Source organism: Heptranchias perlo, chromosome 12 (assembly GCF_035084215.1).
Source record: "Heptranchias perlo isolate sHepPer1 chromosome 12, sHepPer1.hap1, whole genome shotgun sequence".
In the NCBI taxonomy this organism is placed as follows: domain Eukaryota; kingdom Metazoa; phylum Chordata; class Chondrichthyes; order Hexanchiformes; family Hexanchidae; genus Heptranchias; species Heptranchias perlo.
Window position 1 is genome coordinate 44,187,807 of NC_090336.1, and position 26,876 is coordinate 44,214,682.

A 26,876-nucleotide genomic window follows, 5' to 3' on the forward strand; every position below is an offset into this window, starting at 1 on the left:
ATCAGGAAATAGTCGGGGCATGTAATAAGGGAACAGCTATAATTATGTGGGATTTTAACAATCATATTAACTGGACAAATCAAATTGGGCAGGGTAGCCTTGAGGAAGAGTTTATTGAGTGTATTAGGGATGGATTTCTTGAGCAGTATGTAAATGGTCCTACAAGGGGGCAAGCAACCTTGGACCTGGTCCTGTGTAATGAGCCAGGATTAATTAATAATGTCTTAGTTGAGGATCCCCTTGGAATGAGTGACCATAACATGGTTACATTCCATATCCAATTATAGGGTGAGAAGGTTGGTTATCAAACAAGCGTACTGAGCTTGAATAAAGGAGACTATGATGGTATGAGAGCGGAATTGATCAAAGTGGACTGGGAAAATAGATTAAAGGGTAAGACGGTACATGAGCAGTGGTGTTCATTTAAGGAGTTATTTTACAACTTTCAAAGAATAGATATTCCACTGAGGAAAAAAGGGTGTAAAAGAAATGACAGCCATCCGTGGCTAAGTAAAGAAATATAGGATAGTATCCGACTAAAAACAAGGACATAGAAGGTAGCCAAACTTAGTGGAAGGATAGAAGATTGGGAAGTCTTCAAAGGACAGCAAAAAGTAACTAAAGGATTGATTAAGAAAGGGAAGATAGATTATGAAAATAAATTAGCAAAAAATATAAAAACAGATAGCAAGAGTTTCTAAAGTTATATAAAAAGTAAAAGGGTGGCTAAGGCAAACGTAGGTCCCTTAGAGGATGAGACCGGGAAATTAATGATGGGAAACATGGAGATGGCAAAAATGCTGAACAATATTTCGTTTCAGTCTTTACGGTAGAGGACACTGAGAATATCCCAACACTGGACAAACAGGGGGCTCTGGGGGGGAGGAGCTGAATACGATTAAAATCACTAAGGAATTGGTACTCAGTAAAATAATGGGACTCAAGGCGGATAAATCCCCTGGACCTGATGGCTTACATCCTAGGGTCTTGAGGGAAGTGGCAGTAGGGATTGTGGATGCTTTGGTAATAATTTTCCAAAATTCTCTGGACTCGGCAAAGGTACCGGCAGATTGGAAAACTGCTAATGTGACACCCTTATTTAAAAAGGGTAGTAGGCAGAAGGCTGGAAATTATAGACCAGTTAGCCTAACATCTGTGGTGGGTAAAATTTTGGAATCTATTATTAAGGAGACAGTAGTGGAACATTTAGATGAACATAATTTAATAGGACAAGTCAGCATGGCTTTATGAAGGGGAAGTCATGTCTTACAAATTTGCTTGAGTTCTTTGAGGACATAACGTACAGGGTGGATAATGGTGAACCAGTGGACGTAGCGTATTTGGACTTCCAGAAGGCATTCGACAAGGTGCCACATGAAAGATTATTGCTCAAGATAAAGAATCACTGGATTGGGGGTAATATTCTGGCATGGCTGGAGGATTGGTTATCTAACAGGAAGCAGAGAGTTGGGATAAATGGTTCATTCTCGGACTGGCAACCAGTAGCCAGTGGTGTTCCGCAGGGGTCGGTGCTGGGTCCCCAACTCTTTACAATCTATATTAACGATTTGGAGGAGGGGACCGAGTGTAACGTATCAAAGTTTGCAGATGATACAAAGATGGGAGCGAAGGTAGAGAGTGAGGAGGACATAAAAAACTACAAGGGGATATAGACAGGCTAGGTGAGTGGGCGGAGATTTGGCAGATGCAATACAATGTTAGAAAATGTGAGGTTATGCACTTTGGCAGGAAAAATCAGAGAGCAAGTTATTATCTTAAAGGCGAGAAACTGGAAAGTACTGCAGTACAAAGGGATCTGGGCGTCCTAGTGCAAGAAAATCAAAAAGTTAGTATGCAGGTGCAGCAGGTGATCAAGGAGGCCAACGGAATGTTGGCTTTTATTTCTAGGGGGATAGAATATAAAAACAGGGCGGTATTGCTGCAGTTATATAAGGTATTGGTGAGACCACACTTGGAATACTGGATACAGTTTTGGTGTCCATACTTAAGAAAAGACATACTTGCTTTCCAGGCAGTACAAAGAAGGTTCACTCGGCTAATCTCGGGGATGAGGGGGTGGACATATGAGGAGAGGTTGAGTAGATTGGGACTCTACTCATTGGAGTTCAGAAGAATGAGAGGCGATCCTATTGAAACATATAAGATTGTGAAGGGGCTTGATCGGGTGGATGTGGTAAGGATGGGTGAAACTAGAACTAGGGGGCATAATCTTAGAATAAGGGGCTGCTCTTTCAAAACTAAGATGAGGAGAAACTTCTTCACTCAGAGGGTAGTAGGTCTGTGGAATTTGCTGCCCCAGGAAGCTGTGGAAGCCACATCATTAAATAAATTTAAAACAGAAATAGACAGTTTCCTAGAAGTAAAGGGAATTAAGGGTTACTGGGAGCGGGCAGGAAATTGGACATGAAGCTGAGTTCGGATCGGTCAAGGCCCTGTGGATGGCGGAGCGGGCCCAGGGGCTGAGTGGCCGGGTCCTGCTCCTACTTCTTGTGTTCTTTAGATTTGAGGTTAGGATCAGATCAGCCATGATCTTATTGAATGGCGGAGCAGGCTCGAGGGGCCGATTGGCCTACTCCTGCTGCTATTTCTTATGTTCTTATGTTCTTATGAAACAAGTCTGTCTTTTGTCTCCTATTCAAAACAATGGAAGCACTGTGCCCATATGAAGGTCATTCTGCTCTATCAGTACCGCACTGTTCCTAGTGAGGGAATAACAGGGAGAGTGCTTTCAATTTGGTTGAGTTCACTAAAATTAAATTGTTTTTAGATTGATTGGAATTCTGTTATAAAAAAGCCAAAAATGAACATTTAAATAATTTCTATTTATAAGAATCTATACTAAAGTTACACTTGGCAGATTTGTCTTACAAAATACATTAAGTGACGATATAATAAAAAGATAAGGCATAACATTTAAATTATTTTTATTGCCAGTGTTCTCCAAATATATCTAAAAGTGCATTCCTTGTCATCGACAGCAGTGAGAACTGCTGCTTATGGAGTTGGAAATATAATTTAGAGGTTTATAAATTGAAGCTATCAATGCTGTAGCATAAAATTGAAAAGTGTATTGGCAAAGTGTCCATTCCAAAGTGGTTAATGTATAATATGAAAAGCTTTTGTTCATACCATAATCAACTTAAATCAAATTATTGAATGACACATATCCTATTCTGACTAATTGATTCCTTTTACCGACACATCCAAGCATATTCTTCAAGTGGAATCTCGAAGGACAGCAATCATATCATTCATCTCAATGAAGGGAAGAATTGTCCACTGGAGCTCTTAAAAAGCCTAAAGTGCCTTCTCAATACAGACTTTAAAATTCTATCCATGGTGTTTGTAAAGCATCTGGGGAATTGTTGGTAGCTTTCATCACTACGTGACTAAATGCATTTTCTGAAAAAAAAATTATAAGCAGAATTCTTTGATAACCTTGAAAAAGACATTATCTTTGATAGTGATTCTAGACAGCTGAGTGGGTTACCAAAATGACTTTGCTGGTTATAATGATAACCACTGGGAGTATTTTTGAATTGAAAGTGTTGGAATGAGCAAAATTACTGCCTAAAATGCATGTATTTCAAAGAACCGGCACAGGCACACCAGGCCGACTGGCCTCCTTCTGTGCTGCAAGATTCTATGATCCTATTAAAAATGGCATTTCAGCTGTTAAGTGTAATTTTAGCAATACTATCACCAAGCTACCAGTTTCAATAAGGTATAGAACTGCACTAATCGGTTCCTGTTCCTTAACTAAAACACTGCGCAAGCGAATTGTTGAGCCCGGCTCTCATTAGTATTAACAAGTCTAACCCTTTACTGCAGCTGGGCTATAAGTCTGCTCCCAGCCATGGTTTACTGTCACCTACGGCTTTAATCCAACATCTTTTCAATTTATTTTCTTTGATTTGACGGCCTTATCAACATAAAATAATTCTTTAAACTTCAGTTATACATTATGGCCTGAAAATTACTTCTGGCATTAGCTGCAATGCTTGTGTTACTCGAGGGTTACAGATCATTAATTTCAGGAGTGTGATGTAGCACATGGTGCCTAACCATTCATCGCATGCTGCCAGACTTCTGCTCAAAGGCAATGACTTCCGTGCACCTTTATGCTGAAGATGCAAGTTTGGGCAGTTAACCTTATTGCAGGGATAACAGGTAAGTAAGTGCAAGGCTACCACATCGCACAGGGGTTGCTTGCTTTCATAGGAGGCTGTAGTCTGTTTGTTTGTTTACTGACGTTCAGTGAGGTGGTCACACCGCAGGTAAAGATTACAGAGGCAGAAAGGAAATGGGTGACCGCCAGGCAGAATAAAAGGACTAGGCAGGTAGAGCAGGAGTCCCCTGGGGCCATCTCCCTCCCAAACAGATATTCTGCTTTAGACACTGTTGGGGGAGATGGCTTATCAGGGGAAAGCAGCAAGACCCAGGTTCGGGGCACCACGGGTGGCTCTGCTGCACAGGAGGGGAGGAAGAAGAGTGGCAGGGATATAGTGATAGGGGATTCAATTGTAAGGGGAACAGATAGGCGTTTCTGCGGCCGCAAACGTGACTCCAGGATGGTATGTTGCCTCCCTGGTGCTAGGGTCAAGGATGTCACGGAGCGGCTGCAGGACATTCTGGAGGGGGAGGGTGAACAGCCAGTAGTCGTGGTCCATATTGGAACCAACAACATAGGTAAAAAAAAGGGATGAGGTCCTGCAAGGTGAATTTAAGGATTACTACCGGTGCCACGTGCTAGTGAGTATAGGAACAGGAGAATAGACAGGATGAATGCGTGGCTGCAGGGATGGTGTAGGAGGGAGGGATTTAGATTCCTGGGACATTGGGACCGGTTCTGGGGAAGGTGGGACCTGTACAAGCGTGATGGGTTACACCCGAGCAGGACCGGGACCAATGTCCTCGCGGGGGTGTTTGCTAGTGCTGTTGGGGAAGGTTTAAACTAGAGTGGCAGGGGGATGGAAACCTGAGCGGGGAGTCAGAAGAGAATAAAGTTGAGAGCAGCAAGAGAGGGGAAGACCCAGGGGAAATCTACAATACAAATAGTACAAACAGTTGTTCAAGAACAAGTGAAAGGGAAAAGCGTAGAGCAGCAGAAAGAAAGTGTACTTTAGGCACGACAGATAAAATAAAAACTAGAAGGCGCAAGGCGATTAACCCAGCATCAAAGCTGTGGCAGGGGGTTGGGAACCTGAGCAGGAAGACAGAGGAAAGCGTGTCAGGAAGGGACAAAAGGTATGGAGTAAAAGGTAAAGTGTTAAAAAAGGAAAAAGCAGGAACTAAGTGTCACAAAACATATTTGAAAGTTCTTTATCTGAATGCACGTAGCATTCGAAACAAAATGGATGAGTTAACAGCACAAATAACTACGTATGGGTATGATCTTGTGGCCATTACAGAAACATGGCTGCAGGGTGACAATGACTGGGAATTAAATATGCCAGGGTATTTAACAATCAGGAAGGACAGGCAGGAAGGAAGGGGAGGTGGAGTGGCTATGTTAATAAAGGAAGGAATCACTGTAATACAGAGAAATGATATTAGGACAAAGGATCAGGACAATGAAACAGTTTGAGTAGAGATAAGGAATAATAAGGGGAAAAAAACACTAGTGGGCGTAGTATATAGGCCTCCTAATAGTTGCAACTCTGCTGGAAGAAGTATTAATCAGGAAATAGTCAGGGCATGTAATAAGGGAACAGCTATAATTATGGGGGATTTTAACTATCATATTAACTGGACAAATCAAATTGGGCAGGGAAGCCTTGAGGAAGAGTTTATTGAGTGTATTAGGGATGGATTTCTTGAGCAGTATGTAACTGATTCTACAAGGGGGCAGGCAACGTTGGACCTGGTCCTGTGTAATGAGCCAGGATTAATTAATAATGTCCTAGCTAAGGATCCCCTTGGAATGAGTGAGCATAACATGGTTACATTCCATATCCAATTCGAGGGTGAGAAGGTTGATTCTCAAACAAGCGTACTGAGCTTGAATAAAGGAGACTATGATGGTATGAGAGCGGAATTGATTAAAGTGGACTGGGAAAATAGATTAAAGGGTAAGACGGTACATGAGCAGTGGTGTTCATTTAAGGAGTTATTTTACAACTTTCAAAAAATATATATTCCACTGAGGAAAAAAGGGTGTAAAAGAAATGACAGCCATCCGTGGCTAAGTAAAGAAATTAAGGATAGTATCCGACTAAAAACAAGGACATATAAGGTAGCCAAACTTAGTGGGAGGATAGAAGATTGGGAAGTCTTCAAAAGACAGCAAAAAGTAACTAAAGGATTGATTAAGAAAGGGAAGATAGATTATGAAAATAAATTAGCAAAAAATATAAAAACAGATAGCAAGAGTTTCCATAGTTATATAAAAAGAAAAAGGGTGGCTAAGGCAAACGTAGGTCCCTTAGAGGATGAGACCGGAAAATTAATGGTGGGAAACATGGAGACGGCAAAAATGCTGAACAAATATTTTGTTTCAGTCTTTACGGTAGAGGACACTAAGAATATCCCAACACTGGACAAACAGGGGGCTCTAATGGGGGAGGAGCTTAATACGATTAAAATCACTAAGGAATTGGTACTCAGTAAATTAATGGGACTCAAGGCGGATAAATCCCCTGGACCTGATGGCTTACATCCTAGGGTCTTGAGGGAAGTGGCAGTAGGGATTGTGGATGCTTTGGTAATAATTTTCCAAAATTCTCTGGACTCGGCAAAGGTCCCGGCAGATTGGAAAACTGCTAATGTAACACCCTTATTTAAAAAGTGTAGTAGACAGAAGGCTGGAAATTATAGACCAGTTAGCCTAACATCTGTGGTGGGTAAAATTTTGGAGTCTATTATTAAAGGAGACAGTAGCGGAACATTTGGATTAACATAATTTAATAGGACAAAGTCAGCATGGCTTTACGAAGGGGAAGTCATGTCTGACAAATTTGCTTGAGTTCTTTGAGGACATAACGTACAGGGTGGATAAAGGGGAACCAGTGGACGTAGTGTATTTAGACTTCCAGAAGGCATTCGACAAGGTGCCACATAAAAGATTATTGCTCAAGATAAAGAATCACTGGATTGGGGGTAATATTCTGGCATGGGTGGAGGATTGGTTATCTAACTGGAAGCAGAAAGTTGGGATAAATGGTTCATTCTCGGACTGGCAACCAATAGCCAGTGGTGTTCCGCAGGGGTTGGTGCTGGGTCCCCAACTCTTAACAATCTATATTAACGATTTGGAGGAGGGGACCGAGTGTAACGTATCAAAGTTTGCAGATGATACAAAGATGGGAGGGAAAGTCGAGAGTGAGGAGGACATAAAAAACCTACAAGGGGATATAGACAGGCTGGGTGAGTGGGCGGAGATTTGGCAGATGCGATACAATATTGGAAAATGTGAGGTTATGCACTTTGGCAGGAAAAATCAGAGAGCAAGTTATTATCTTAATGGCAAGAAACTGGAAAGTACTGCAGTACAAAGGGATCTGGGGGTCCGAGTGCAAGAAAATCAAAAAGTTAGTATGCAGGTGCAGCAGGTTATCAAGAAGGCCAACGGAATGTTGGCTTTTATTGCTAGGGGGAGAGAACATAAAAACAGGGCGGTATTGCTGCAGTTATATAAGGTATTGGTGAGACCGCACCTGGAATACTGCATACAGTTTTGGTGTCCATACTTAAGAAAAGACATACTTGCTCTCGAGGCAGTACAAAGAAGGTCCACTCGGCTAATCCCGGGGATGAGTGGGTGGACATATGAGGAGAGGTTGAGTAGATTGGGACTCTACTCATTGGAGTTCAGAAGAATGAGAGGCGATCTTATTGAAACATATAAGATTGTGAAGGGGCTTAATCGGGTGGATGCGGTAAGGATGTTCCCAAGGATGGGTGAAACTAGAACTAGGGGGCATAATCTTAGAATAAGGGGCTGCTCTTTCAAAACTGAGATGAGGAGAAACTTCTTCACTCAGAGGGTAGTTGGTCTGTGGAATTTGCTGCCCCAGGAAGCTGAGGAAGCTACATCATTAAATAAATTTAAAACAGAAATAGACAGTTTCCTAGAAGTAAAGGGAATTAGGGGTTACGGGGAGCGGGCAGGAAATTGGCATGAATTTAGATTTGAGGTTAGGATCAAATCAGCCATGATCTTATTGAATGGCGGAGCAGGCTCGAGGGGCCGATTGGCCTACTCCTGCTCCTATTTCTTATGTTCTTATGACAGGTGACCAGCTGTATATTTGAGCTGGATAGTATTGGATTTGGATACAGTGCTTCACTCGTACTACAATTGGAGAATAAAAACAACAAGAGCAGGAAAAGGGCTGCACATGGTGTTGGGTGCCATGTAAGGCATACCGTCAGCTCCCATCAGTGCACAATCCAGGTCCAAAGTCCTCAGCACAGCTACCTGTGAACAGCACAGGAGATATACCTAAGGAGATTGAGGCATAGCAAGGGGGTTGTGACAGAACTGTACCATCTCCTTCGGGAAGACTACCATCCCGTGGCACTGCTGTTCGTGGTGAAAGTCACCACGGCCCTCAATTTACATGAGGTTAGCTCCTTGTAGGCTAGCACTGGGGATATCTGAAGCGTCTGCCAGTTTTCTGTCCACCCATGTATCAAGAATGTCACAAATGCATTATTCAGCAGAGTGATCAACAGTAGCATAATAAGGCAACAGCATACTCCAGTCGGTCATTGATTGCACCCATGTTGCCATTCACGCCCCTGTGCACAATGCTGTGGTCAATATGAATGAAATTTTTTTTTTTCTCTCTTAGAATTTCCTCAGTACGAAGCATAAATGATCGAGGAAATCAGGGCGTAAGTTACGCCTGTTTTTACGCCGCACCTCCATTTCTTCAATGTTTGAAGAAGGAACATGTGGCCTTTCCTCAGGCCCCGATTGGTTACGTTGCTTTCTGCTTATTTACGCTGGGAATTGCAGGAAATTTTGGTGTATGTACCAGCTGTCAATGTCAGGATAAAAACGGGTGTAAAGTTCGGTGTAACTTATCAACTACACTGTTTGAGGAAATTCTGAGACTTAGGGCTCGATTTTCCAGTGAAATATCGGGTGCGTTGGGGGCGGGAGGGCTCCGAAAATCACGGAAATCCCGAGCGGGTTCGGAACCCGGCTCCAACCCGCCGACTTCCGGGTTCCCCAGTGACGCGTCTGGGTGCGCGCGTGCCTCCCGAATGCAGAAGTCCCACCGGCAACTAAAGCCGGCGGGATGATAGTTCAGAGACTTATGTACACACTTGAAGTACTTAATTCTGTCCACATTAAGGCAGGGGTCTGATTTTGAAACATCCCCAGTGTGTTTCCCGTGCTGTGGGAAATACTCCATGTTCTGCCAGACCTGTTTCAGCCGGCAGCCAGTTGCACATTCAAATGCTTGTTTGACAGATGGGGAGAAAAGGTGAGTTCTTGCTGCAGGGCACTCAGTTCTCTCACACAAACTTTTGGCTGCAAGATCTTTGTGTTTTCACTGAAAATTCCACTCACAATTCTTCTGTTCATACATATTTATCAACTTTTCGGACCCCCTCAAACTCACACCATCAGGATGATGGGGGGGGGGGCGCCATGGCTGCATTCATCACTTCATCCGAGGACGAGCAACATCACCAGCCTCGCCAGGCACGGTGTGCACCTCCGCCACGTGGAGCTCCACAACATAGTGCTGCGCCACAGGCACCTGCACAAGAGCACAGAGGGCAACAACAGAGAGGGATGGTGCTTGAGGAGGCCCCATCCACATCTGCCCCCGACATGGAGGAGGAGGAGGAGGAGCAGGAGGAACCTATGGGCAGAGCAGTGGTTCACCTGGCTGCTCGTGAGGCCACGGAGTCACTGATATGTGAACGGTTCTCCTAACATTAGAAAGTGTGAACAGTCCAGTCGTCACACCACCTGGAAAGAGCAGCACCCACACCAGGCCGTCCACCCCTCCCTGCACAAAACAGTCCTGCAACTATACATAGACCCACTGTAAAGTGACCCAATGGGTGACATCAAGTGTCGCCGTTCATGGTGAACCTCATGAAAGGGTCTTATTACAAAAGCCATTCAAGAATGGGCAAGACGTGGCAGTAGTGGAGACATTTAATGTCACTTTAACAAAAACTAAATATAAATGAAAAACATGACCATCTGTCAAACATCCTTGAGCATTCCCTTAGTGTTCACAAAACCTTTGCCTTTCTCTTCCAACTACTTCTACGTGGTGCATTCCCTGTGGCTGCAGCAGATGTAGTGGCAGGTTGCTCTTGTTCATGACCTGACTGCTTCGATGCTTTTGGCCTACGCCCTCTGGGTTTTGGAGCCCGTGAGGGGCCCCTCCAAAGACTGCTCCACCTGCAACTGTGCAGGGGCAGACTCGGCCACCTGGAGAGGAGGCAGCATTGCGGGTACTGCTTGAGAGGGGGACAACGGGTGAGACATGGGAGCGCTTTGACTGCGTCCCCACTTCCACGTCCCCTTTCGCCATCATCCCTCTCCGTGACCAAGCCCACATCACTCCTACCCCCACTGTTGGAGAACAGTTTGGAGGACATGTATGATGCCTTGGAAGCCCAGTTATGAAGTTTCTGTTTGCCTGTTTAAGGCAGCAGGATGTTGCTAACCCTGAGTCTGAACGGCCATTGTCAGGGCCTGAATGGACTCATTTGGGAGCTGTGCTTGAAGCTCAATGGAGGCTAGCCTTCTCTCCATTCCCACACTTACCTGTGACACTATCTCAGAGAGTTGCTCATGTCCCTGTGACAGTATCTCAGAGATTCCCTCCAGTATCTGTGCCACCATTCCACTTATGCAGGAGTTATCGTGGAGAGTGCGCGTGGCACCTGTTCCAATATTTCGCAAATGTGCTGCTGTCTCTCGATCATTCTCCTTTTAAAGGATGGCCCCTTCGGTTCCACATCTGCGTCCAGCTGAGCAGGGCCTGGAGAAGAGTGCTCCCACCGACATGATCTCTCCGCAGCTGCCCCTGCCACCAGTGTCTGCTCATGCTCAAATGTGTGTGGTAACCCAATCAAATGAAGACTAGGAGCCACCAAGGTATGTATATCTGCACTGGTGGATGGCTTGCTAAGATGTGACGGTGCACACTCAGAGGCCGGCAGGTCCTTTGAGGAATCGCCCTCTGCCGTCACAGCGGTCGCTGGAGGCCCTGTAATAGAACAGAAGGCAATATTAAGCATCAGCACAGATGTGTCATGTTGCGAAGAGCATACTAAGCTGGTGAAGATGGCAAGGCATGTTAACATCAATTCATATTTTGTGTGATGAATGTTAAAGTTGTGTCACCGGACGTTTGTGGGGTGCCAGTCTCAGCGTCCCCGATGGACAGGCACTCGAGGGTGCAGCTGACCTCCAGGGCCTCCTCTTCTGCCTCTGAGAGGACCACTCTTTGTTGTGGCCCCCCTCCGGTCCTCGCCCTCTCCTGTGCATTTTGCACTCTCTCCTAGAACAGGAGAAAGTACAGACATGTGAGTGAATGATGGTGAAGTGGCCAATCGATGAATGCTTTGGTTTGGTGAGGCTGACCATGAAAGAGATGCATCAGAGGGTGAGTATGAGACAGAGCCATGACATTGGATGAGGATTGGGTTGAGTGACAGTGGTGGGTGACTAATGAGGAGGTGAGGAAGTGCAGGTAAGATGAGGATGAGCCTTAAGGAGGTGTGAGGAGTGATGTGATATAGTGTTGGCAATGCAGAATGAGTTGGGGGGGGGGGGGTGGTTGTGGTGATGTGGAAGACGGAGTGTAGGAGAATCAATAAGTGTACTCACTTTTGCTGACCTAGTTAGGTCATTAAAACGTTTCCTGCACTGGATCCAGGTGCAGGAGATGTTGCTGCTGCTGGTGACCTCCTCTGCCACCTCGAGCCAGGCCTTCTTGGTGGCAGAGGCGGGGAACTTCCTCCCGTCCGCCGAGTAGAACACATCCCTCCTCCTCCTCCTCACCCCATCCAGTAGCACCTGGAGTGAGGCATCATTGAATCTTGGAGCAGCCTTTCCCCTGTGCTGCTCCATTATGGTCTGTGGGTGTTTGTTCCAGGAAAAGCCAGTGGAGCAATGGCCCTTTAAATAGAGCTCCTCCAGCTGACAGCCTGTGATGCGGGTGCGCAGTCCGCCCGCTGCGCAGCTTTCAGATGGCAAACCCGGAAGCCACATTAAGTGGCACCAATTGACTCGCGATAGTGTGGGAAGCGGACATTTTTTATTGGTCGGGATACCCACGTGCCCATCAGCCCGCCCCGCCCCCCGTTGCCATCCCGCCTCCACTCTAATATCGGGACCTTGGTGTCTAGCTGGCATGCAGCCACCAGTACAGAATAAAGTTGATGAAAGTCTGCTTCCTTGGAGGCTTTAAAAATGCTTTAGTTTTCAATTCACCATCTTGCCACCCTTATTTGAAGAGGAAGGATGAGCGTAAGTATAGTTCCTAGGTGACCAAAGCACGCTTTAAAGTTCTGACACATGACCCTTGTGATAAGCACAGAGTGAAGTGCAGATGCATTGGGGCTCATGCTACAACCAAAATGCAATTAGAAAGGGGGGCACCTTAAAGTATAAATCTTTCACTGTCTCATTAATAATGGTCATCTGCTGCATTCTCTAAAACTTCATCCTACAAAGTGACCTTATCATGGAAGCTGGAGAACAGGATGGCAGAGGAAGAGGGTAAAAGAGACAACAAGGAATTATCTACCAAATCACCAATGCATCAAGGAAGATTTGTGCATCAGACTGTCACGTTATGCTAGAGGCTTCCATCTGGGAGGAGTTTGTTTGGTTACTTTTAGGCACCGTGACGGACCAGGCCGTGGGCCCATTGCTCGCGTGTGTGACGGCTTATTAAACACAAGCCAGTATGAACAATAACACAATAAGCAAGCAGGCAAAGAGGTACACTTACAATCGAGACATCTAAAGGGATCATTCTATTATGCCAGTTTTGCATCTAGACAACCTCTTCTTATTCCTTAGCTTCATCCAGTATAAAAGGAATAAAATGTTAGCTGAGATGACTCTCTTGCCTGTCTATTGATGGCAGGTGCTTGTCATGCATGATAATATTGTTGGATTTCCTTTGAGGTCAATGGAATAGAAAATCAAGCGGGGTCTAAAACAGGCTGTCGATTCGCTATCGACCATTTTGCACTCCCGTCCAAGACCATTTTCGGCCCTGATGTGCTTTACCTCATATCCGGCCAGCTCCTGCAAACACAACAGTTATCCTTTTGAGTACCTCCTCCTATTTCTGCCACATCAGACATTTCGACAGGGATGGATTGGGGTGGGAGTGACTATTACACTTACACAGCAAGTCTCTCCGCTCCCTGACTCCTTCCAGTGCTTGGTCAGTAAACCTGGCTTTTCTTTGTCTGGAACATTCCATTCTTCAGAAAAAAATTGTTAAATTGACAGCTGTCCTCGGTTCCATGGCATTACTTCAGTATCGTGATTGCAGTTCATAGCTGATTGCCTGGATTATTGATTCTGTCACTGCCTGGTCATTACATGTCCGTGTTAAAGAGCATGTTTCAGCGCAAGTGCAAGAAACTGTAAAATGGGGAGAGGAGGGGGGAGTTAACTTGCCTAATGACTCTCAGAAACATTAAGTAACACTCAATCAACCCCTTAAAAATGCTGAAACAGGAATTTCTAGATTAATAATTCATTCTGATGCAATCCGAATGGTAGTTTGCTATACTTCTGTGTTCAACAGTTATCAAAAAATCTATTGCCGTTACATTAGAGGACTGCATTATTCTCAATGAATGCGTGGGGTACAATTTGCATTTGCAAGAAGTCTGTTAAGAAGATATATTTGTATTTCAACTACCTACATGAATAGTTTAATGAAACAAGGACCCATAAGATAAAAGCACTACTGTAACAAAAAGTGGACAGCCACACACAATGTAGAAAATTGAAGCAGAATGAATTCTTACATTAAAATAAATTTTCCATTTACAAAATAATTAACGTGGGATTTTATTTATTTTGTCAAATAAGCTGCAGTCATGCTTACTGCTAAACATCCAAAAATTGAAAATAATCAAAATTAAAACTCACATGCAGAACTTCTAGTCCTATCGCTTGAAAAACCCTTCCTAGATTTTGAGAGCGAATGCAATGGTACATCAGCTGCACTTGAGTTTGATGATGTCCTGAGAATGGTGAAAACTTAACTTTGACTGCATTAACCCTCTCGGTCCGCCTGGGGTTGAGACTGAAATTATAATTTAATCATGTTCCCTTTATTTTTGTGGTATTGGTTTAAAGATGAATATTTTCTTTTGTGGCATTAGTTCATTTACCATTGTATTCCCAGTGGTAAATGTGCTGGGGATGTATTTAATTATTTGTTTTGCTTTGATGCCACACAATCTAATAAATTAAAATATTCCCTACAATGGCTTTATATGCTATTTCAACATGGTGGAACGATGGCAGCTTTGATTGGAAGGTCAACCAACAATGGTAGGTTCTTCCAAATAGTTAACATAAGGGTATTTATTTATTAAAATTTGCAAATGTCTGAGAGCACCAAGGGGAAAGCAGAAAGTGGATCAGATATAGTCACAACTTACCCCTCCATCCAACCCTATTAGTAAATATACTGGGAGTGTCCAATGTAGGTGGGGGCAAATTGCAAGGTTTTGGGTCACATTTTTTATGCTACAATCAAGATAGAATATATATGAATAAGTGCTGCAAGGGGACAATTTCAATCAATCTCTTTATAGCTAATGTATTTCTCTTTTGCTGTTGAAAATGAGTCAAAAAACCATCCCTTATTAAAGTTCCTCCTCCAAATGTCAATGAGGTCTATTTTGCTCTTTGCTAACCGACCAGCAGTGACGAGACCCCTGCAATTTTGAGGCTCCGGCCTCGCTTAAATCTGGCAGGTGAGCTGCAGGGCACCAAACAGGCATCCCGGTATAGCTCGCCAGATTAAGTCCTCAAAATCAGGCCGGTGTGACCACCAGCAAGTTATCTGACAATTTTTCCATTCCAATCAATCTAGACTGGGCCTCCTTTCATCTCTCTAAAATGTGTGCTTTTCCCATCCAAAACCTTTTATTTACTGTGTTTTTTTTATTCTAATAGATGTTATGATCCCTGGTCTCTAAATGTTCTCCTACATACAGGCCAATTATTTCATTACCCACAACCAGGCTCAGTACTGCACCTTACCTTGTTGGACTTGTTGCATTCTGACTTCGAAAACAGCCCTGGATGCATTCTGTGACCCCTTTCTGTTTTGAACATTGTTGTTAGTGTTATCCCAGGCTAATTAATATTCCTTGTTATTATTTCTATAAATCTATTGATTTTTATACAAATTGTTTCCTCGTAAAGATATCAAGGTCACTCAATTACTACTGTCTACAGTTTTAGGTCTGGTTTTTTTATCTTTCTGCTTTTCCTATCTTTCAATTGCATTGCCAATGGTTGGAGGCTGTGGAAAATTTGGAGGGGATTGAAGCCAAAAAAGGGCTTGATCTCCTTAGATTATCTATTCTAAGTAAAATGCCAGGGAGTTAACAGGCTGCTCTGCTTTAGGTGGACTATGGAACCTCTATATCAATTGATTGTCATGGAATATTACAACCTTGGTACTCTTATCATCTGCAATTCCATTTAAGTAAAGTACTCCAATAAAACCCTATTGTAAATTTTCATTGATTAAAGTTCTGAGGTTAAGTGAATTATGAGGAACTACAGAAAACAACCACTACTTCTTTCATGGAGTATAATGCAGTAGCATTGTAAAATACATTGGCACAGGCCTGCTGGGCCAAATAGCCTCCTTCTGTGTTGTAATTCCAATGATTCTATGAAAAGAATTTAATCATTCTAATTAGCAGTGGAACTGGCATATACTTGTAGCCACAGCTTAAGAGAAACCTTTGCTTGCTCAAAACACACAGTCGTCAACACCGATAGACTTCATTTATATCATGACAAATAATCTATAGTTGGATCCCATTTGCTATTTTTTGGAATCAAGATAGGGATAATGCATAGTAACTTTAATCAAAAGTTTCACCAGCCTGAGATTTCCACCTGCTCTTAAATAAATCAAGTATTTCCCCACAGAATCAGCAGCTATTTTAAAATAACTAATGAAAGTAGATTCCCAAAGCGATTGACAAAGTTGTTTTTCTTGGAGCAGTATCAAGAGCATTCAGCAATCCTTCACTTTCTTGGATTGTTAGAAGACTAAAAAGCATCTTATCCATTGGTACAAAAACAGAATATTTTAAGTAAAATATTTTTTCTTGTTCAATCAAGAAAACAAAATATGTACATTAATCCATAGGTCAAAAGATCAAACAATGACAAAGATTTCCCCCTGTAAGTATGATAGGGCGGGGTGAGACTTCTGTCTACCTGAAAAGTGTGCTGCTGATCCTGGCAAATTTCACATTGGCAGCCTAATTAAAATATCTTTGGAGGGGTTTCCACCTGTACCGGGCAGCCTAACACAGTGGTGGGGGTAAAAAATCCCTGCTGCTGCAGGACTATCACACCTGCACCAACTTAAAGGGGCAGTCTTCCTCCAGGCTGGATGACAATGTGAATATTATAAAAACTGAAAAGATTGACAACTTAACACAGTGTAGGGCTGTACAATAAAAAGGCCAACATTATGTTGGTGGTTCTCAGTCATATGTATTCTGGTATATATGAAACATTTCACACATGCCTTAAAATAAACTACACATCAGTATATGAATTGGTAACCGCACTTGGCAACTACAGGACTATACAAAATACAAACTTCTCCAGAATAGCCATAATCAACACTGCTAAACAGTGAAACCCTTGCCACAAAGCAAAAAACAGAGGCAAAGTCACAAATAAAGATTAAGAAACAACATGGTTCAGACACCACAATTACCACAGAAACAACAGAGAGAAAAGTGACCGAACTGCCTGCAAAATAAAAGAACCTGCACCAGTAATAAATTCATAGTCAGTCACATGCCCTTTGCCTGGAACTTCCTTGAGGGTTCTCATAATCACCCACTATAAGTTTGGTGAAAGATCAGTGGAAACCCTGCAGAGAAGAAGTAAATGGTGTAACTTCAGCGGAGGATCAGCAGAAACCTTGGAGAAACAGTGTATGCACCATTTCTACAGGGTTTTCACTGATCTTCCACTTAGATTATAATGGGGAAATCGGGAGAACTCCACAGAAATTCTACTCCAGGTTGTCAACCAAGAAGTCAATAGCTGCGACAACTAGCATCAAACTATGGAAATGCATCTACAAATGGTAAATATAGAAAAGCTCCTCTGCAACTGAAACATTTGAATATTTGTATGGCTGATGAGAATTCAAGATAGCGGATCACAATTTATTAAGGAAATGAACCTTAAGCAGTACCTAAGACAAGAAGTACTCTGCAATCATATGTATCACACTGGGGCAAAACGTATTAGTGAACATGCAACTCAGTGAGAGAAATGGAAAATCTCCTATAAAGTATAAATTACTCTCTTCTGAATGCTAGCATTAAACAACACATGTTGCAGATGAAGGTTTAACACTTCAAGGGCTGCTTGTAGTTATTTTGGCTTTAGAAGTACGGTATCGCCTTATGTTTAGTAGAAATAGGTTTTTGTTGAAGTAGGTAGAAAAAAGTGCAAACTAGTTTTGAAAGTGTAAGAACAAGTCTACAGGGAATGTTTAACCTATTGGAAAGCTCAAAATAAACGCTCAGATATATCATTCCGTAAAATGAAGCAATTTCTGGGATTTTTTAAAATTGACCTTACAGTGCCAAAATGAGTTTCTGTTTAAAAAGATTGATTCTACTGACAGAGATAGATGGAAAAGCTGCCAGCAGCATTGCTAACACATTATGCATTTCTTGATATCATTTACATAGGTAATATTTACAGTGGAATCTGGATTATTAAGTGACCTTGGGACCAAAATAGCTCATTATTAAGGAGGTGGTTATTGAATGTAGGTGAAAGATATTTCACCCATCTTGCCTTAATCATAAATGATCGTTATGCTTTGTGCCCATCGACTGCCAAGAAACTGCAACCACAGACAAACAAGGGACTACCTGAATGGAATCAAGAATGTAGACAATAGGAGAGGATTGTCCACATGAACCAATTAAATGTTTTGTGAGTCAATAAGGATCTGATTAACAACCTAAGAAATGTATACTTTGCACTAGGGAAAGCAAAAGCCTTAAGATGATTGGCAATTGGGCAGTGACAATATGAGGCATTTTTTTGAATACATCATAACCTATGGAATACTACTGTGAAAACATGAGCTTGCCTCAGTTTAGACCTGGAGGCTCAGTCCAGGCACTCTCCATTTATTTACAGGGATCACTTGTCATATTCACTAGTGGCTGAGTATGGTGTGTACTGGTTAAAAGCTGACTGACACTGTATATACATCATATGTGTGTTATATTGGGGCTGTACAGGATTTACACAGAAAGTGTATGCTATTGTGAGACTGCTGAGTCTTTTGAGATGCTGGACAAATGATTCCCAGCAGGAGCTGGTGTGGGTTGAAGGATACTGCAGTCTAACCTTATTGAGATCCTTTTTTTGACCTGAGAAAATTAGAAATGTCTTGCTTCTGATGTCAAAGCTGGCCACTTAAGATGTAACGGTTTAATTAAATTAGGTTTTGCTGTGCATTGTTAAGGTTTTACAGGTTCCAGTACTATTAAGTTAAGAGAAGAATGGAAAAGTATGAACTAGGGCTGCAGAAATTGCTAAATATAACTATACATTATGGAAGTGACACTCTACTCTGATATTTTACTTGATAATTTTATAATGGGTATGATCCCATGATATTACTCAAAATTCCCCAGTTGTGCCTCAAACTTGATAAAGGTAGTAAGCAGCAAATCAACTACCGTTTATTCTGTGCTATTTTATCAATAGGTTGCATATTCAGCTGAAATCACTGCCCAATGTGAAGGACGATCACCATACCATGCATTTTACACCATTTTATTTCTTTGATATTAAATCAGTTTTACTGATTCAATAAAATAAAGAGCCAATTCTAACTCGAAACAGGTGGTAGCTGAGTTAAAATCAAGATGGACAACTTACCAGCCCCTCCCCACTTGGCTGCCATTTTACCTCAGGCCTTCTGCTGGGCAGCCCAGGCACCTGCCTGATGGGAGCAAATTGGGGTCCTGTGATGTACATAGTCAGTACGCTGCAGATTCTCCACTCAGTTAAACCTGGCAGTCAGGAAGAAGAGGTCCCAAGAAGGTAAGTCTAAGATTATTCTTGTGGGGCTAGGGGAAGCAGGGGGTGCCCCTCCAGGCTCTAAAAGAATAATGTTGGCTACTGCAACCCCGGAGTCCCTCTTTGTGATTACTCTCCCCCCTCCCTCCCCTCCACCTTGCCTTTCTGCCACCCGATATTGCACCAGCCCGGAGCCGGCGAGCTACTGCGGGAAATCCATTCGGAACCGTACAGCTCGTCGGTGCCATGGTAATGAGGCCAAGCAATCAAAATGGATGAGGCCTCCCGGCAGAGGAAGAAGGATGTTTTGTCACATAATCTTGTTTATAAAAATGCTCCTCCCATTCCCCCCTCCCTGCCAAAAAAAATGCCAATATTGGACAAAGTTCCATTACTTACCAAAGCTTTATGTGAATATGTCTCCTCATACTTGTGGAAAATTATAATGCATGTATTGTCAATTATTACTAAATTAATTTATTTTATTACTCTACGGGTGTATAAATGGGAATACACACATGTATGCACAATCCTGAGAGGGTACAAGATTCGCTAAACTTTGAGGATGTTGGAGTTAAGCCCTTTGCAAAGATAGTTTATTCCTTTGAGTATCTGTTAAGTTCATGTTAGTGATAATGAGAATATTCAGATGCATCATTACTTTCACTTTGGATACATCATGATATTTTTATTTGTTTTCAATGGAATGTACTGTGTTTCTGGCCAGAAGGGTCCAGTTGCAATAAGACACATATCGGTCTTTGTATTGGTGTCACACAGATGCACGAGTTGATGCATTCCCTTCAAGCTAGAGTTTATTATTCTGTGTTTTCAGGCATATTGTGCTTGTGCCTCTCTACATTTCTATGTCACTGTTTATGGTGCTGCACAGTGTTCCAAATAAAACTCCTTCAGTCTCAATATGAAATAGTTGAGTGGCTGATTTTCCGATCAGGGTGCAGTGGTGGTACATCTGAAAATGCACAAGCATATCTTGATTCAAACATATGTGATGTGGACCTCATGGGATTCTGTAGGGTACCTTTTAGTTAAATAATTATTCATTGCCCCCAGCACAAATTCTGCACAACAACAATTCTAAAGATCTACTGCTGTCACTTAAAGGGACAGCAACAATTGCTAGTAGTACATGTTAGCAGCAATCAAAAAAGAAATTCACGGCTTTGCTGAAAGCCCTAGGGGTGATGCTGAGAGTGATGCATCGAAGGAGGATTCCCAGCTCTAGGGGTTCCCTCCTCATAACATCATCTATTCATGCTTCCTGGGAGAGAGGTTACAGCAGGAGTGCACCGTATCACACATGAGAAAGTAATCAGTACAGATTTTGAACATGTTAAGGATAGTTGCTAAGGGGAGTGTATCCTTAATATAGCTTCCACGAGGGTAACATATACAAACAACACTTGATTAAGTAATAGGATGCACTCTCAAAGATTTACATAGAAATAACAACATGGAAACAGCTCATTTGGCCCAGCCAGTCTGTGTTGGTGTTTATCTTCCACACAAGCAGTAGTCCTAATCCCATGTGCCTATCTGTGGCAATATCCCTTTATCACCCAATCATTTAACCACCATCCTAACCTATTCTTAAATGCTGACATGATCTTTGCTTCAATCACCACAGACTCATAAACCTCTGTGCAAAAATATTTCTCCTGCTCTCTGCTCTAAATGGCTTATATTTAATCTTATATCTATATCCCTTTGTTTGGACCTCTCATTGGAAACAGTCTGTTTCTATTTACTCCTCTATTAAATCAATTACCTCCTCTGTTCTAATGAAAATAGCCTCCACTTGCATGATGTACTGTTTGATGTTCACACACAACCTATATCTTAATTGAATGCAATTCTTTCCAATTCATGAATCTCAGCATTGTTGAAAGGAGCTCATTTTGCCATCTGGATTCCATCAGTGAGGTCCTACAATCTTGGGAACATGGCTATAGGAAAAAGTGTAGGTCACCGGGCTTATGGCTGGAAATCGCACTAGTAAGTTCACTTCTGGCCTGCCTGTGGCATAGTTCCCCTCCTATCTATTAATCAAAGCCAGCACAACAGAGCTTCCAGAAACAGTCAAAGGCTATGAAGTGAGCTTGGAAATGTGCCTGTTTAAAATGGTCTTCAGTGATGATGTTGCATTCTGAAGCAGAGGACACAAAATGCAGGATAGGGGAGTACTATTCTAATTAATACAAGTTTTCCACATTAGTGAGGCTCATGCATGCTAGCAGCATAATCCTTTAATGAATGCAGCAGGGCTTGGCTGAGAAAAAAACCAGGCAATGCTATTTCAGTGCACGTCCTGGATTTCCCCACCCTATATGCCAGACATGCATATCAGCCACCAGCTCAGGTAAGTGGAAAATTTACCATTAAGTATCGTTCATTACAATACACAATGGAAATGATTTACCTTGTACAATGTTTAGCTGCAATAAATTGAGTTTTCTGCAGGATGGTTTTTATTTATGATTAGAGGTTGTATCTATTCCTCATAATTAATAAGGTTCTTGAAATATTAAGGTCAAGTGTTAATGGAATTATTAAGCATACAGTACATGCAATAGTACTTAAACATACACGTAAAAGATAATTCTTACAACCACACCTGATAGTTGGGGACTCAAACGCGTTACAGCTCTGTATTTTAGGCTGACAAATCCAAATGCTCATTACAAACTGTTAGTTTTTATACATTTCTCTCACCCCCACTACTTGACAATTCACATGTTTCTACATTACGTGGTTACTTCAAAAGGTTTCTTTGATTATGTATCATACATCACTGGTTTGATTATGTTCTGTCCTTGCACCTACAGATTTGTGCTACAATGACTGACATAGGTGAAAATTACTCAACTTTCAAACCATCTCTTTCTCACTCCCTTAACTTGACTGTTATTGTTGCCTATCAGGGTTAAGAGAAGTGGAACATTTTCCACTTGTACTCATTGAGGAATATACCCATGTCAAGTACAGAATGGGATAAATGTAAATTAATTCTCCCGGTGTACTCAATAAAATCCTGAACACTGTATTGTTAACATCAGCGATGCTTAACATATCCTATTTCTATTGTCCCAGCAATAAAAAGGCATCTTTGTGATTTGGCAGAAGTAGTTAAAAAGGAATTTCACTGATGTTGTACATCCTACCACATTGGACTGTTTTTGACTTTGCTTGCAGAAGGTTCATTGAACTTTCATATCTTTCCTCCTTTTGCAGAATCAGCAGCTTTTACAATGTTACTGTTTATGACCACAATGAACTGAATAGGATTTTGTGCAATAGTACCTTATATTTTTTTTCAACAGGGTGCCATTGTAAACAACAGACAGAATTCAGCTACTATGTATCTTCAAGGAAATGTATATGCAAGATAGAGTAAACGCTATAAAATTAAGAGGGAGTTTATATTTGTAAAGTACATGACCAATCAAAATTTGAAGAGGTTTTGATTCTGTGAGCTTGCTTGTCTGCCATGGATTATATTGCAGCAATTAAATATAATTGACACAATAAATAGATTTTCATAACCTATGCACTGACCTGGGAAGAGATCTAATGTCAATTAGAAATCTGAATCAATCCATATATAGGCAATTCAAATTTCAATGGAAATGTGTCTGTTTCTGAGCTGTTTCCCCCTCACATTCAGAAGTTGATCAGGAAGAAACCTTGTTGATAGTATGTATACCTTATGCAAATAGTGGGAGGAGGGTTGTTAAAGGGATTTTGAAATTGTGAGTGGCTGAATCGGAATTGAAATAATATTGTTCATTCTTGGGAGTGGCTGCTAAATTAGGACATTTAATTTGTAATGCAAAAGTCACCTCATTTGTTTAAGTTACATTGCTACCTACTCTTCCACAGTAAAATCCCCAAATTCCTCTGGGGTTTTGTTGGACTTCTATCATAACTCCGGCGGGAGACCAGCAGAACTTTTGGGAAAACGGCAGAGACCTGGTTGCTCCAGGTCTTTGCCATTTCTGGGAGTTTCCTGGTCATATTGCAAGGGGCAGACTTCCACCACCCTTTACAAGGCAAATGATAACTGGGGACAATGCTGTGGTTGGGGACTCCCTAAGCCAAAAGTTCCCACTCCTACCCTGGAAGGGGACCTTGTACACCAAGTGAGTGGTGGCGTATGGAACTCCACAAGGGCATATATGGGCCACACTGTTTGGGTCCTAGCCAAGCAAGCAGCCTAGACTCCCAAAGAACTGTAAATGATTTTATAAACATTATGTTTGATTAGCCCAGTTACTAAGGGGGCCAAAAGGACCATGTACCAGGTCGGAGTGGGGGATGCTTTGGCATTTCCTCCACTTAGACACTCTGGCGCTTGCGTGCTCCAACAGGCATAGATTCATAACACTCTTGTTGCTTTAATACTGGAAGAAAGTCTTACTGTTGCATTTGGCTTCTACAGCTATGCTCATTTCTAGCTCCCTCTTTGCCCATCTTTTTTTTTTTTAAAAATTGGGGGTCTTGATGCTGGGCTTCTGTTTCCACTTCTCATTCCTAGTGCAAGGTCCTGCCAGGAGTGGGCCTGTGCTTGGGGGATGCCCAGGCCATTCAAATAGCCCAGGCAGAAAAAGTAGGTACACTTTTTCCATAGCAAGTACAGATTACCTCCGGTATACTTCATATGTCTTGTGCCGTGTGGGGGATGCAAGAGAAAAATCATTGCTTATCGTTTTAATGGTGAGAAGTCAAAACCATTTCATACTGAATCTGAATTAGAAGTGGAAATCAGATGTGAAGGCCTGAAATGATGTAAGGTAAGATTCCTTCCACTAGGGAATTTCACTTTGTCTTAATCCAGTGTCAGGTCAAGCCCTGACATCAGATTCAGGCTGCATTTACAATATAACTAGCATCGGTGCAAAGTTAAACCATGTAGGAATTCTATTCCATCAGGACTTATGGACCCAAGCGATAGAGAGCCAAATAATACAACAGTCCACTAAACTAAACTACTGTTTATATTTCATAGACAATAAAATGTACAACCCGTTCCTTTTGAGAGTTCTGCATCAAGACAGTGAAGTGATCAGTTCCGTGGCATTTGAGGTCTTTCTTTTCTTGGACATCCTCCGAGATGGGTCTTGATCTTCTGTCATCCCTATTGGCTGCAGTGTCAAGAGTCCGGATAAGGGTCTTTTTATATCTTTCTGATGCAGGCAGATGTTAATTGATTGACATGTCTGGTTGCAAAGTCCTTTTGCAACAATGGCAACAATATGTTTATCTTGGTCAAACAATGAGTCTCCAGAATCTGCAAGTTGCTTTGTGCCTAGTCTCAAAGCCTCAAATACAATGTTTATTTGGATCACAATGTCCTGTTCACATGGTTTCCAAGAAATGTTGCCAAGTTAGCACATTTCTCATTAACACATCCCTTTAAATGTCTTTATTTCAATATAATACCATCTTTAAAACTAACATATACTGACCTTAAAAGTACTATTCCCAGAACGGTCCTCACGATCCCCCTCCATGATTTCAGGTAACGATTGGTGCAACCCTAGAGAAACAGCGTAAGCTGTCGGGTTTCTGATGATCTTCTGCTGAAGTTGCAGCAGGATATCCGGAAAACTCCACAGAAATTCCACACCCGCCTCTTGCACCTTTACTAAAAATAAGTTTTTTTTTTTGTTTAGTTATCGACATACAGGTGGCAACCTGCAACTCTAGAGGTTAACAGCATGCCATAATCTCATAATATGACTCTTCATGGTATTACAGGCTTTTACCAGATGCCCAAGGTGTAACAAGTCTCTTATTAAGAGAGGGGTAAGTATTTCATTGTTGACTTAGTGCTATGCACTTTTTGCTCAGGGAGATTCACTAGGGGCTTGAAGGAGCACACAATCTCAATCATTCATCTGTGAACTTCATTTGTAATATGGAAGCATGGATGGATTTCCCGCTATATGCTACTCCCAGGTGATCCAATGCATCCAGGTGCAGCAACAGGAAAACCTCCCCCCATCTGGGTTCAGTTATGGTTTTTAAAAGGATTATCTATATTTTTCAGTAAAGAAAATCTGACTGCAAATATGGGTGGTGGTGCTGGTTTGTATCTATTGATGGCGAATTACCATTTCTACTGCTTTAGTATCTTGCCTTAATTACAAACTTTGTAACCTATCAAAGAGCACTGAACCACATTGTTGTCAGCAGGAGTAATGTGAAAAATGTCCCATTGTAGTCGTGCTTTCTCCTACCTTGATGAGCGGCACATATACACATCACAAAAGCACACTGTTAATCTACTAATGAGAAAGGGCTCCAATTAATCATTTTCCACTTCACTGATTGTGGAAAATGATAGGTTCAGAGTGCACAGCATAGGATCCTAACAGTTTGAAATAAAATGGGCAACAATTTTGGGCTACATGTAATTACAGTGCTGATGCATATCAACATATCAGCTTAGTTGAAACAAAAACAAATTATAGACAAGCAGTTAATGGTGAAGCCTCAGTATATACAACAGGTTAGGACTGAAATAAATCAAACTTGAATACAAAAGGAATAATTGCCAGCCATGTTATATCAAACAGTCAAATAAAAATTATATCATTGCAGTTTTGACCTTGAACTATCAAATCACTTTTAGCTTTATACCTTCTGATTCAGAGGCATGAGTGGAATTTTGCTTGGCAGGAGGCACCAAAGGGAGGTTAGCCGGCATTCAGGTAAATCACGGGGTAATGGTTTCGGGACGGTCTTGCATTTGGGAAGGGTGGAGCCTGGGGCAGGGGAGGCCTGAATGTTCCTTGCGGGCCCCACAGCGAAAGTAAAAAAAAAAAGACCCATTTGGACCTTTTCTCGCTATCTTCACCTGGTGGAAAGCCACAAATACTTCCCTGCTCAGACCACAGTTAAATGTCCATTCAAGGCCCAATCACATTATCAGACATCGATCTGCATATTTAAAGTAGGAACCCTCCGGCTTCAGGCAGGTGTTCTTGCTGGCTGCTCAGAAGAGCAGGTTAAAATTGAAGACAGTGCGATCGGTGCAGGCCATCAGCGGGTAAGTCACACGTTTGATTTTAACTGCCTGCCCACTTGGTTTCCACCGGGCATGTAGAGTCAAAATTGTCCCCAGAACCTGGGCTATCTGGTTGTAGCCCCATCTCCAACCTGTGCTTGTATCTAGTGAGGCTCCGCACCAGTAGCGAATCCTCACAATTTCTGCCCTTTTCCTCATGTTAGGACAATGCTTGCATCAGGTTTTCTACAAAGTGCACATAAAAGTTAGTAATTTACAAAACTTTGCAACACAACCCATTCGATCGTTCATCCAGCAATTCAATCTAAACAAACAACAGAACACACTTAAACAAGACATATATTTCACAAAAAGAAAACTGATTGCTGCTTTCTGAAGGTGAAATTTAACAATGCGTTTAATATGTTGCTGTGCCTTGCAAAACATTTTCTGCATGGATCAGGATTTTATGTTTCTGTTATACCTGGATTAGGAATGCTGTATCATGAAAGCAAAGGAGAAGTGTTTTGATAATCTGAA